Source organism: Grampus griseus (genome assembly GCF_964374135.1).
Source record: "Grampus griseus genome assembly, chromosome: 19".
Taxonomy (NCBI): Eukaryota; Metazoa; Chordata; class Mammalia; order Artiodactyla; family Delphinidae; genus Grampus; species Grampus griseus.
Genome location: NC_139013.1, coordinates 16,352,757 through 16,366,244, shown reverse-complemented (window position 1 = coordinate 16,366,244; position 13,488 = coordinate 16,352,757). Strand labels below are relative to the sequence as shown.

The 13,488-nt window shown below is 38.7% G+C and overlaps 2 long non-coding RNA genes across 4 annotated transcripts in view; one reads left to right on the top strand and one right to left on the bottom strand.

Moving 5' to 3' along the window:
• LOC309836507 overlaps window positions 1-13,488 on the top strand; it is a 37,168-nt gene that overhangs the window by 19,574 nt on the left and 4,106 nt on the right. The window lies entirely within an intron of this gene.
• Window positions 2,116-13,488, bottom strand: part of LOC309836505 — a 35,327-nt gene continuing 23,954 nt past the window's right edge. For 2 of the 3 annotated variants that reach the window (XR_014298156.1, XR_014298157.1), the window contains one exon: window positions 2,116-4,480. This is a non-coding gene — a long non-coding RNA (uncharacterized lncRNA). The remainder of the gene's footprint in view (window positions 4,481-13,488) is intronic. The other variant, XR_014298158.1, reaches the window with a different exon arrangement.

Below are 13,488 nucleotides of genomic sequence, written 5' to 3'. Positions count from 1 at the left end.
TTTTCCAATTTGAATGCCTTTTATTTCTTTTCGTTGCCTAATTGCTCTGGCAAGGACTTCCACTACTTTGTTGACTAGAAGTGGTGATAGTTGACTAGAAGTGGTGATAGTGAGCACCCTTGTCTTGTTCCTAATCTTAGAGGAAAAACTTTCAGCTTTTCTAACTATGTTGTTAATGGTGGATTTGTCATATAGGGCCTTTACTATGTTGAAGTAAGTTCCTTCTATACCTAATTTGTTTAATCTTTATCACGAAAGAATGTTAAATTTCATCAAATGCTTTTTCTGCATCTATTCAGATCATATGCTTTTTATCACTCATTTTAATGTGGTATATCACATTTATTAATTTGCATAGGTTGAACATCATTGCATCCTAGGGACTGCCAGGGAAATCCTGTAGTTTTCTTGTAGTAGCCTTATTTGGCTTTGGTATCAGTTTAAAACACTGGCCTCATACAATGCATTTGGAAGTGTTTCTCCTCTTTTAATTTTTTGGGAGAGGTTGAGAAGGACTGGCATTAATTCTTTAAATGTTTGGTAGAATTCACTAGTGAAGCCATCTGGTCCTGGGATTTTGATTACTGATTCAATCTCCTTACTCATTGGTCTGTTGAGATTTACTGTGTCTCCATGATTTAGTCATGGTACACTGTATGTTTCCCGAAATTTGTCCATTTCTTGTAGCTTATCCATAATAGTTGGCATACAGTTGTTCATAGTAGTCTCCTTTGATCCTTTTCATTTCGTTGGCATCAGTTGTAACGTCTCCTCTTTTATGTACAATTTTCTTTCCTTGAGTCTTCTCTCCTATGTTCATGGTTAGTCTAGCTTAAGATTTGTCAATTTTGTTTATCCTTTCAAAAAGTCAACTCTTAGTTTTGTTGATGTTTTGTTTTTCTAGTTTCTATTTAATATATTTCTTCTCTAATAATTATTTCCTTCCTTCTGCTAACTTTGGCCTGTGTTCGTTTTTTTTTTTTAGTTCCTTGAGGTATGAAGTTAGACTTTTGAGATCTTTTTTCTTAATGCAGGCATTTATTGGTATAAACATCCCTCTTAGAACTGCTTTTGCTGCATCTCATAAGACTTAGTATGTTACATTTCCATTTTCATTTGTTTCAAGGTATTTTAAATTTGCCTTTTTGATTTCTTCTTTGACTTGAGTGATTTTTCTCAAGAGTATATTGTTTAAATTCTCCATTTTTCATTTTCTTTCTGTTACTAATTTCTAGTTTCATACAATTGTGGTCAGAAAAGATACTTGATATGATTTTAATCTTATTAAATTTCTTAAGACTTGTATTTTGGCCTAACATATGATCTGTCCTGGAGAATGTTCTGTATGTATTTAAGAAGACTGTGTATTCTACTGGTTGGATGGAATGTTCTGTATATGTCTCTTAGGTTCAGCTGGACTGATAGTTCAAATCTGCTGTTTCCTAATTGATTTTCTCTCTGAATGATCTGTCCATAATTGTGAGGTATTGAAGTCCCCCAACTATTATTGTATGGCTGTCTATTTCTCCCTTCAGACCTGTGAAAGACTGCATATATTTTTAGGAACTCTGATGTTGGCTATATATAAATTTTAAATTTTTATATTTTTCTTGATAGACTGACCCCTTCATCATTATGCAGTGACAATCTTTGTCTCTCTGACAGTTTCTGACTTAAAGCCTATTTTGTCTTATATAAGTGTAGCTACCTTCTTACCATTTTTGGTTACCATTTGCATGGAATATCTTTTTCCAGTCATTCATTTTCAGCCTATGTCTGAGAGTAATTATTGATAGTAAGGAGTTACCATTGTGATTTTGTTGTTTTCTGACTTTTTAAAAGTCCTTTTTTACTTCCTCTCTTCCTGTGTTCCTTTGTGGCTTTTTTTTTCTTGATTGTGGTATGCTGTGATTCCTTTCCCTTTATGTTTTGAATTGACTAGAGGTTTTTTCTTTGTGGTTACTATGAGGCATACATAAAACATAGATATAACATCTGTTTTAAGCTAATGATGACAACTTCAGTTGCATGCAAAAATTTGTAACATTTCACTTCTCCAACCCACATATTATGTTATTGATGTCACAATTTACATTTTAATATTGTTTATCCATATCAAATTACAGTAGTCACAGTTGTTTTAACAGTTTTGTCTTTTACCTTTTATACTAGACTTAAAAGTGATTTATGCATACCACTACTATATTGGTATATTCTTTTTTCCAGTTTTATTGAGCTATAATCGACATACAGCACTGTATGAGTTTAAGGTGTACAGTATAATAACTTGGCTTTCATATATTGTGAAATGATTACCACATAAGCTTAGTTAATACCCATCATCTTACACAGAAACAAAAAAAAGTTTTTTCCCTTGTGATGAGGACTCTCAGGATTTACTCTAACTTTCAAATATACCATACAGCAGTGTTAACTACAGTCATCATGTTGTACATTACATTTCCAGCACTTATCTCATAACTGGAAATTTGTAGCTTTCTATATTAGAGTATTCTGAGTTTGACTATATATGTGCCTTTACAGTACGAATTATACTCCCACATTTTAATATTATTTTTTAGAAATTTAACATTTATTTTTGGCTGTGTCGAGTCTTAGTTGCAACACGTGGGATATTCATCGTGGCACGTGGGATCTTTCATTGTGGCGTGCAGGCGTCTCTGTAGTTGAGGCGCACGAGCTCAGTAGTTGTGGCGTGCAGGCTTAGTTGCATGTGGGATGTTAGTTCCCTGACCAGGGATCGAACCCGCGTCCCCTGCATTGGAAGGTGGATTCTTTACCACTGGACCACGAGGGAAATCCCTAAAATTTTTATTGAAGAATTCCATTAGGACTTCCTGTGAAGCAGTTCTAGAGGTGATAAACTACTCAGGGTTTTTTGTTTTGTTTTGTTTTTTCCTCCTGGAAAAAATCTGATCTTGCCTTCATTAAAAATTTTCTGACATACAACTGACAAAAAATAAATTTATATATATTATGTACTTTAAATATAAATATATTTAAAATATACAAATTGATTATTTGATATAGCAAATTTCATGTATGTGATACAATACTATTAACTATAGTCACTGTTCTGTACATTAGATCCTCAGAGTTTATAATGGAAAGGGTACAAACGTTTCTGAGAAGAAACCCACGACATTCCTCCAGAATCTCTTGTGTATAACAAACTGCTTTTTCTTTGCTGCTTTCAAAAATCTCTGTCTTCGATTTTGACAGTTTGATTATAAAGTGTCCTGTTGAAGTTTTCTCTCTGTTGAAACTGACTGGGGAACTCTGAGATTCATTTATCTGGATGGTCCATATCTCTCTACATATTTGGGATGTTTTCACCCATTATTTCTTTAAGTAAGTTTATTGCCACTTCTCTTCTCCTTCTACAAGGACTCCCATAATGCATATATTGGTTCTTTTTTTTTTTTTGGATTAAACAACAAGAATTTATTTCTCACAGTTCTGGAACTGGAAGTCTGAGGTGAGGGTGCTAGGAGGGTGGGTGTCTGGTGAGAACTCTGTCTTTGGATTGCAGCTGGCTACCTTCTTGCTGTGTCTTCACATTTCACATGGAGGCGAGAGAGAGCTCTTCTTATAAGGACACGAATTCCATCATGAGGGGTCTTACACCCCACCCCACCCTCCCTGCCGCAATGCATATATTGGTTCTTAAAAGTCTCATAGGCTTTCTTCACTCTTTATCATTCTTTCTTCCCCTCCCCCAACTGTATAATTTCAAATGATCTGTCTTTGAATTCATTGGTTCTCCTGCATGATCAAATCTTCTGTTAAAGCTTTCTATGGAATTTTTGATTCATCATTATATTCTCAGCTCCAGAATATATGTTTGGTTGTATGTTAAAGTTTCTGTCTGTTCATTTAACTTATTTTGATCACGTATTGTTTTTCTGATTTTGTTGTCTGTTTTAGCTCATAGTTTTTTTGAGATGATTATTTTTCAATTCTTTGTGCATCTATTCATAGATCTCAATTTCTTTTCGACTGGTAACTGGCAAATTATTGTCTTCCTTTGGGGTATCATTTTCCTATTTTACTATCTCTGCCTATGCTCTGCATCCCACCCTTTTCCAGCCATTCATTCATCTATCTTCATATTTGTCAGATAGAAGCAATCCCTAGCTGCATTATCTTCCTGGCTCTCTACTGTAAAACCTCAAGATGACACTTGGCTTTGTCTGGCCCACATCTGGGCTGCTGAGAATAGTTGGAGTCATCAAGTGTCTAGATTGGCACTACTGCAGAGTAATGTTCTTGCCCCTCTCCTGCTTCCTTGCACAGCTCAGTCAGTTGATGTGTCTCTAACCCCCTCCTCAGCCGGACAGCCTCTTCCAACTACTTACTTTTGCATTATATCCCACATGTTCCATCGAATTCTTCATGCATACGAAGGAAATAATGATCTTGCCCACTCCTCCATCCTCCACAGTTTCAGTAGATGGCCCTGTTTTTCAGAGAGTTGAGAAGGTGGGACCTTGTGCAAACTCGTAACACTGTGCCTCCTCTAACCCAACATTCAGCCACCATCATCATGCTTATTTTGTTTTCCATATTGCATGAATCCATCATCTTTACCACCTCCATGGGTTCCACCACGAACATCCTGCTCTAAGCTCTCATCATCTTTTGCCAAGATGCCGCCAAAACACTTCTAACTGGTTGGCTCACATCTGCTCTGTGTTTCTTCTGATCAGCTCTCTCCTGCACCAGCTCTGCCATCCATACAAGCGTTGATCCAAACATTCACCACTCCCTGAGCCACTGATGTCTCAGCATACAGCCTACTTCATGGCCTTCTTTCTTGCTGCTCAACCTTACAGAGCATCTCTTATCTGTCTCATACCTGTAGCTTCACTTCCCAACTTTGGAAGAGGTCTCGCCCCCTGCCGTAGCTACTTCCTGCACCAGAGACTAAGTCACACCTTCTCCTGCAACTTCGGAGGCTTCTCATGCTTCCTCCTAGAAAGGTAACCGGTATTTAGACTCTGTCACCATAGATTAGCTTTGACTGTCTTGACTTGATGTAAATGGAGTCCCACAGTTTATTCTGTCATGTCTGTCTTCTTTTGATCTTCGTTATGCCTGTGAGAGTCATTCTTGTGGTTCTATGTAGTTCAACTCTGTTCTTTCTCAGTGCTCAGCAGTATCTCATTGTAAGGATGTCCATTCTCCTGTGATTGCCGTTTTTTCCCCTATTTCTTGTATTATGAACATTCTTGTTCATGTTATTTTTGGAGAGATATACTATGTATACATAATAAAGTACTCATTTTTGCGGGGAATATACAGAGAGAGGAATGACTGGGTCTTAGGCTATGTATATGTTTAGCTTGAACAGAAACTGCCAGACAGTTCTACAGAGTGGCTGCACCCTTTCACGCTCCCACGAGCCATGTGTGAGAGTGCCCATTGCTACATTCCCATCAGCACTTGGTGTCTTCCCCTTTCCTTTCTGAGGCCCAGTGGTGAGGTGGCTCAGAACCACAGCACTGAAACCATTCTTGATGAGGTCATAGCTTTTATTCTAATTGTCAAATGCAACAACAGCACTAACGATAGTGAATAATGGCCCACGATATACTGAACATTCAACCTGTGCCAGGCACTATGCTAAGTACTTTACAGGTGTGGTCTTGTTAACCCTCATGGCAGCTGGTGAATTAGGAACTGGGCATCTCCCAGTGTTTCAGGTTAGGAAATGGTGATTTACAGGTGGTTAATAACTGTCAAGATGACTTCTTGGTAGAGGCAGGGTTTGAACTGAAGTGACATTCTTCACCACCACGGTGTACTTGTTTTTGATGCAGCAGAAACCTGTTCCACTTTTCTGCACCTGGGCTTTGGTAGCACTTGGTTCCAGTGGTCCCTCTTTTCCAATTCTGACTGTATTGTTCCCTGCTTCTTAGTCTGATTGCTTCCTCAATATTGGCTTTGCCTGGCAAATTCCCTGGCAGTCCACTGGTTAGGGCTGTGTGCTTCCATTGCAGGGGGCATGGGTTTAATCCCTAGTCGGGGAACTGGGATCCTGTATGCTGTGCAGCACAGCCAAACCAAAAAAAAAAAAAAAAAAAAAAGGCTTTGCCTGGCATCTCATGGCCTTCTTTTAACTGTAATTAGTTTCCCTGAATGATCCAACTCTACTTCGTTCTTCAGCTTCAACTCATGCATGTTGTGTTCCATGTCCATGCTGTGATATAGACAGGATAGTTAACAAGTATTCATTGCTTTTTGGTCCTTGCACTGTAGGTGCAGTGTTTCAATTCATCCTCACAGTGATTTTTGAGAGACTCTATTTGTACTGATATGTAGGTGAGGGGGCAGAAGCTTGTGGAAGTTGAATGGCTGCTGAAGGGCAGAAAACTAGCAAGGGGGTGTTGCTGGATTTGTTTCTGGGCTGATTCTCCCCAGGTACCATGATATCAAACACAGTACATTCTGTTGGCTTCTAAAATTTATAACTGACTACAGGTGTATAGGTTTATATTAATCATAAACCTTAGTTTAATGACACACTTTTATTTGTCAGTGCACTGTCGTATTTTTAAACTTTTTCCAATCATTTATTTTCTCTATAAAGATTATAGTGAACACCATCAGCCAATGCAAGAACAGGAGTATTACCAACCAATATCCTACCTCTATCTATACATTTCTTCTTTTTCCAGTCCTCTCTTTTCCTGAATCACTGTCTTGAACTTGCTTTCATAATTTCATTACTTTATATTGGGAGTGTTTTGTATTATAAATTGAATTTCTTTTGTAGATGTGGTGCATTTCAGATTCTGTTTCTTGTGTTGGATGTGTTATTTTGCATCTTGCAAGCAACTTGTCTATTTCATCTAGTTGTCAGTTCATCACTTTATTACATCATACTTGCAAGTATATTTAAAGAAAATATAGTTTTCTGTTTTTTAATTTCTGATAAGTAGTATCATTGATTGCTATGGCTTGAATGTGTCCCCTACATGTTGAAATCCTCTCATCCAAAGATGATGGTATTAAGAGGTGGGACTGTGTTAAGTCATGAGGGTGGAACCCTCCTGAATGGGATCAGTGTTTTATCAAACAGGCTCCAGAGAGATCCTTCGCTCCTTCCACCATGATAGCGAGAAGGCACCAGCTATGAACCAGGAATAAGGCCCTCACCAGAATGTGACCATGCTGGCACCTTGATCCTGGGCTTCCCAGCTTCCAAAACTCTGAGAAACAAATTTCTGTTTGTAAGCTACCCAGGCTGTGGTACGTTGTCACAGCAGCCTGAATGACTAAGACATTGCTATAGTCTTCTGATATATGCTTTTAAAAAAGTCAGTGTTAAATAACTAAGAATCACAATGTGTGCACTATAGCTTTCTTTCTTCTTGAAATATTGTTACACCAGTATATCACAGTATATTTATCAATTTTTGTGGACATTCACCTGTTTCCATAATTACACCCATAAATTCTGACTATACTGTTCAGTTAAAGATACTCACTTGTTTCCTTTTTATTTATTTATTTATTTATTTTTAGTTATTTTTTGTGGTTACCCACCTTGCTGTTATATGCAGATTCTTTTTTAAAAAATTTAATTTTTTATATAGCAGGTTCTTATTAGTTATCTATTTTATACACATTACTGTGTATATGTCAGTCCCAATCTCCCAATTCATCCCACCACTGCCCCCCCCAACCCCTGCTTTCCCCCCTTGGTGTCCATATGTTTGTTCTCTACATCTGTGTCTCTATTTCTGCCTTGCAAACCAGTTCATCTGTACCATTTCTCTAGATCCCACATATATGTGTTAGTATATGATATTCGTTTTTCTCTTTCTGACTGACTTCACTCTGTATACAGAGTCTCTAGGTCCATCCACATCTCTACAAATGACCAAATTTTGTTCCTTGTTATGGCTGAGTAATATTCCATTGTATATATGTACCACATCTTCTTTATCCATTTGTCTGTCAATGGGCATTTAGGTTGCTTCCATGACCTGGCTATTGTAAACAGTGCTGCAGTGAACATTGGGGTGCATGTGTCTTTTTGAATTATGGTTTTCTCTGGGTATATGCCTAGTAGTGGGATTGCTGGGTCATATGGTAATTCTATTTTTTAGTTTTTTAAGGAACCTCCATACTGTTCTCCATAGTATCGATTTACATTCCCACCAACAATGCAAGAAGGTTCCCTTTTCTCCACACCCTCTCCAGCATTTGTTGTTTCTAGATTTTCTGATGATGCCTGTTCTACCGGTGTGAGGTAACACCTCACTGTAGCTTTGATTTCCATTTCTCTAATAATTAATGATGTTCAGCAGCTTTTCATATGCCTCTTGGCCATCTGTATGTCTTCTTGGAAATGTCTATTTAGCTCTTCTGCCCATTTTTGGATTGGGTTGTTTGTTTTTTGATATTGAGCTGCATGAGCTGCTTGTATATTTTGGAGATTTGCAAATATTTTCTCCCATTCTGAGGGTTGTCTTCTCGTCCTGTTTATGGTTTCCTTTGCTGTGCAAAAGCTCTTAAGTTTCATTAGATCCCATTTATTATTTTTTTAATTTCCATTTCTCTAGGAGGTGGGTCAAAAGGGATCTTGCTGTGATTTGTGTCATAGAGTGTTCTTCCTTTGTTTTCCTCTAAGGGTTTTATAGTGTCCAGTCTTACATTTAGGTCTTTAATCCATTTTGAGTTTATTTTTGTGTATGGTGTTAGGGAGTGTTCTAATTTCATTCTTTTACATGTAGCTGTCCAGTTTTCCCAGCACCACTTATTGAAGAGACTGTCTTTTCTCCATTGTATATCCTTGTCTCCTTTGTCATAGGTTAGTTGACAATAGGTGCATGGGTTTATCTCTGGGCTTTCTATCTTGTTCCATTGGTCAATATTTCTGTTTTTGTGAAACTACCATACTGTCTTGATTACTGTAGTTTTGTAGTATAGTCTGAAGTTAGGGAGTTTGATTTCTCCAGCTCCGTTTTTTTCCCCTCAAGATTGCTTTGGCTATTTGGGGTGTTTTGCGTCTCCATACAAATTTAAAGATTTTTTCTTCTGGTTTTGTAAAAAAATGCCATTGGTAATTTGATAGGGATTGCATTGAATCTGTAGATTGCTTTGGGTAGTATAGTCATTTTCACAATATTGATTCTTCCAATCCAAGAACATGGTATATCTCTCCATCTGTTTGTGTCATCTTTGTTTTCTTTCATCAGTGTCTTATAGTCTTCTGAGTACAGGTCTTTTACCTCCTTAGGTAGGTTTATTCCTAGGTATTTTATTCTTTTTGTTGCAGTGGTGACTGGGAGTGTTTCCTTAACTTCTCTTTCTGATCTTTCATTGCTAGTGTATAGGAATGCAAGAGATTTCGGTGCATTAATTTTGTATCCTGCTACTTTACCAAATTCATTGATTAGCTCTATTAGTTTTCTGGTAGCATCTTTAGGATTCTCTATGTATAGTATCATGTCATCTGCAAACAGTGACAGCTTTACTTCTTCCTTTCCAATTTGGATTCCTTTTCTTTCTTTTTCTTCTCTGATTGCCATGGGTAGGACTTCCAAAACTATGTTGAATAGTAATGGTGAGAGTGGACATCTTTGTCTTGTTCCTGCTCTTAGAGGAAATGCTTTCAGTTTTTCCCCATGGAGAATGATGTTTGCTGTGGGTTTGTTGTTTATGGCATATGGCCTTAATATGTTGAAGTAGGTTCCCTCTATGCCCACTTTTTGGAGTGTTTTTATCATAAATGGGTGTTGAATTTTCTCAAAAGTTTTTTTTGCATCTATTGAGAAGAGCATGGTTTTTATTCTTCAATTTGTTAATATGGTGTATCACACTGATTGATTTACGTATATTGAAGAATACTTGCATCCCTGGGATAAATCCCACTTGATCATGGTGTATGATCCTTTTAATGTGCTGTTGGATTCTGTTTGCTAGTATTTTGTTGAGGATTTTTGCATCTAGGTTCATCAGTGATATCAGTCTGTAATTTTCTTTTTCTGTAGTATCTTTGTCTGGTTTTGGTATCAGGGAGATGGTGGCCTTGTAGAATGAGTTTGGGAGTGTTCCATCCTCTGCAATTTTTTGAAAGAGTTTGAGAAGGATGGGTGTTAGGTCTTCTCTCTCTAAATGTTTGATTGAATTCACCTATGAAGCCATCTGGTCCTGGACTTTCATTTGTTGGAATGTTTTTTTTCTTTTTTGTATAAATTATTTTTTCTTTTTATTCTGAAGAAGTTACATATTTAACATATTGTGTGTCCTCACTTATGAACACGATGACTTCTCTCTCCATTTGAGGACATAGCGAGAAGGTGGCTCTCTGCAAGCCAGGAAACTGAACCCCATAGGAATCTTGATCTTGGACTTTCCTAACTCCAGAACTGAATATAGAAAAAAGACACAATATGTGGCAAAAACAGGAAAGTAAACAACTAGTGACAGTGAGAGGAAACAAGATGGTGGAGAAGGACCTTGTGTTCAACTCTTCTCATGAGCACACCAAAATCACAACTAACTGCTGAACAACCATCAATAAAGATGACTGGAACCTACCAAAAAAAAATTCTACAGCCAAAGACATAAAGAGGAAACCACAGCGAGATGGTAGGAGGGGCACACTCACAATATAATCAAATCCCATACCTCCCAGGTGGGTGACACACAAACTGGAGAATACTGGAGGATAATTATATCACAGAAGTTCTGCCACAGGAGAGTTCTTAGCCCCATGTCAGGCTCCCCAGCGTGAGGGTCCAGCATCAGGAGGAGGAGCCCCAGAGCATTTGACTTTTGAAGGCCAGCAGGGCTTGAATGCAGGAGCTCCACAGGACTGGGGAAAACAGAAACTCCACTCTTGGAGTGCACACACAGTCTCATGTACACTGGGACCTAGGGCAAAAGCAGTGACTTCATAGGAGTGTAGACCAGACCTACGTGCTGGTCTTGGAGGGTGTCTCCTGGGGAGGCGGGGGCAGCTGTATCTCCCCCTGGGGACGTACACACTGGAGGCGGAGACACTGGTGAGTATTCATCTACATTAACTTGTCACTGAAGGCAGAAGTCTTTCTGGGGTCATTAGCACCAAGACCTAACCCTGCCCAAAAGCCTGTAGGCTCCCATGCTGCCATGCTTTAGACCAAACAGCCCCACCCATCGGCAGATAGGCTGCCTAAAGACTTCCTCAGTCCACAGCCACCTCTAGAGACATCCCTTGCCATGGCCCTGTTCACCAGAAAGCCAAAACCCAGCTCTACCCTCCAGTGGGTAGGCATCAGCCCCTCCCACCAGGAAGCCTGCACAAGCCTCTTGACCAGCCTCACTCACCAGGGGGCAGTCCATAAGCAAGAGAACTATGATCCCTAAGCTTGTGTAACTAAGTCCTCAAACACAGGTCAGAAACTACTGTAGGACCAGCTGTCCTCTGCCCCTTGGGTGATGAGAGGGGAGTGTACTGCTGGGACAAATAGTCCATCCCCTACAGAGGGCCACTTCTCCAAGGTTGAAAAACATAATGAACCTAACACACATAAAAATGCAAATAGAAATTCAGACAAAATGAGACAGCAAAGGAATATGTTCCAGATGAAGCAACAAGAAATAAACCCACAAGAACAACTAAATGAAGTGGAGATGGGCAATCTACCCAAGAAGAGTTAAGAGTAATGATCGTAAAGATGACCCAAGAATATGGGAAAAGAAAGGATGCAGAGAAGTTTAAGTTACAAGAAGTTTTTGGCAAAGAGTTAGAAAATATAAAGAACAACCGAACAGAGTTGAAGAATACAATAACTGAAATGAAAAATACACTATAAAGGGATCAACAGCAGAATAAATGAGGCAGAAGAATGGGTCAGTGAACTGGAAGAGAGTGGTGGAAATCGCTGCCACAGAACAAAGAAGAAAGAAAAGAAATGAGGACAGTTTAGAGATATCTGCGACAACATCAAACACACTAACATTCACATTATAGGGTCCCAGAAGGAGAAGAGAGAAAGGGCCAAGAAAATACTTGAAGAGATAATAGCTGAAAACTTCCTTAACATGGGAAAGGTAACAGTCACTCCAAGTTCACAGGAAGTGCAGAGTCCCATATGGGATTAATCCAAGGAGGAACATGCCAAGACACATGGTAAGAAAGAAAATACTAAAAGCAACAAATAACATACAAGGGAATTCCCATAATGCTATCAGCTGACTTTCAGTAGAAACTCTGCAGGCCAGAAGGGAATGGCATGATATATTTAAAGTGATGAAAGGGGGAAACCTACAACCAAGAATACTCTACCCAGCGAGACTCTAGTTCAGATTTTATGGAGAAATCAAAAGCTTTATAGACAAGCAAAAGCTAAAAGAATTCAGCACCACCGAACCAGCTTTACAACAAATGCTAAAGGATCTTCTGTAGGCAGAAAAGAAAAGGCCACAACTAGAAACAAGAAAATTATGAAATGGGAAAGCTCACCAGTAAAGGCGAACATAAGTATAGGTAGGAAATCATCTACACACAAACTATGGAGGTTAAAGACAAAACACAAAAGTAGTGGGACTTCCCTGGTGGTACAGAGGTTAATCTGCTTGCCAGTGCAGGGGATATGGGTTCAGGCCCTGGTCTGGGAAGATCCCACATGCTGTGAAGCAACTGAGCCTGTGTGCCACAAATACTGAGCCTGCACTCTAGAGCCCTCAAGCCACAAATACTGAGCCTGCGTGCCAAAACTACTGAAGCCGACACACCTAGAGCCTGTGCTCCACAACAAGAGAAGCCACTGCAATGAGAAGCCTGCGCACCACAATGAAGAGTAGCCCCCACTCACTGCAACTAGATGAAAGCCCACGTGCAGCAGCGAAGACCCAATGCCCCCAAAAATAAATAAAATAAAATATAAAAACATTAAAAAAAAATCCTTTTAAAAAAATAAAGTTCTTGGTGAAAATGAAAAATGTGTCTTTTATTTTTACTTAAAAACCAAAGGCACTTGTTGGCCAACCCAATATATATAAAACAGGAACAAGACTCATAGAGAACAAACTAGTGGTTACCAGTAGGGAGAGGTAAAGGAGGAGGGGCAAGATAGCTGTATGGGATTAAGAGGTATAAACTACTATGTATGAAATAGATAAGCAACAAGGATATACTGTACAGCACAGGGAAATAGAGCCATTGTTTTGTAAGTACTTTAAATGAAGTATAATTTATAAAAATATGGAATCACTATGTTGTACACATGAAACTAATATAATATTGTAAATCATCTATACTTCAATTAAAAAGTGGCTACTTCTGGGCTCTCTATTCTATTCCACAAGAACATACACACTGGCCAAAAAACTTTTAATGAGGAGTTCAACCTCAGTGGTAATGAGGTAAATGCCAGTGAAGACCAGAGTAAGAAACCAGTTAGCAACCTATTCAACTGGAAGAAATTATAGAGCCCAAAAATATCATATGTGGGACAGGATGTGGTG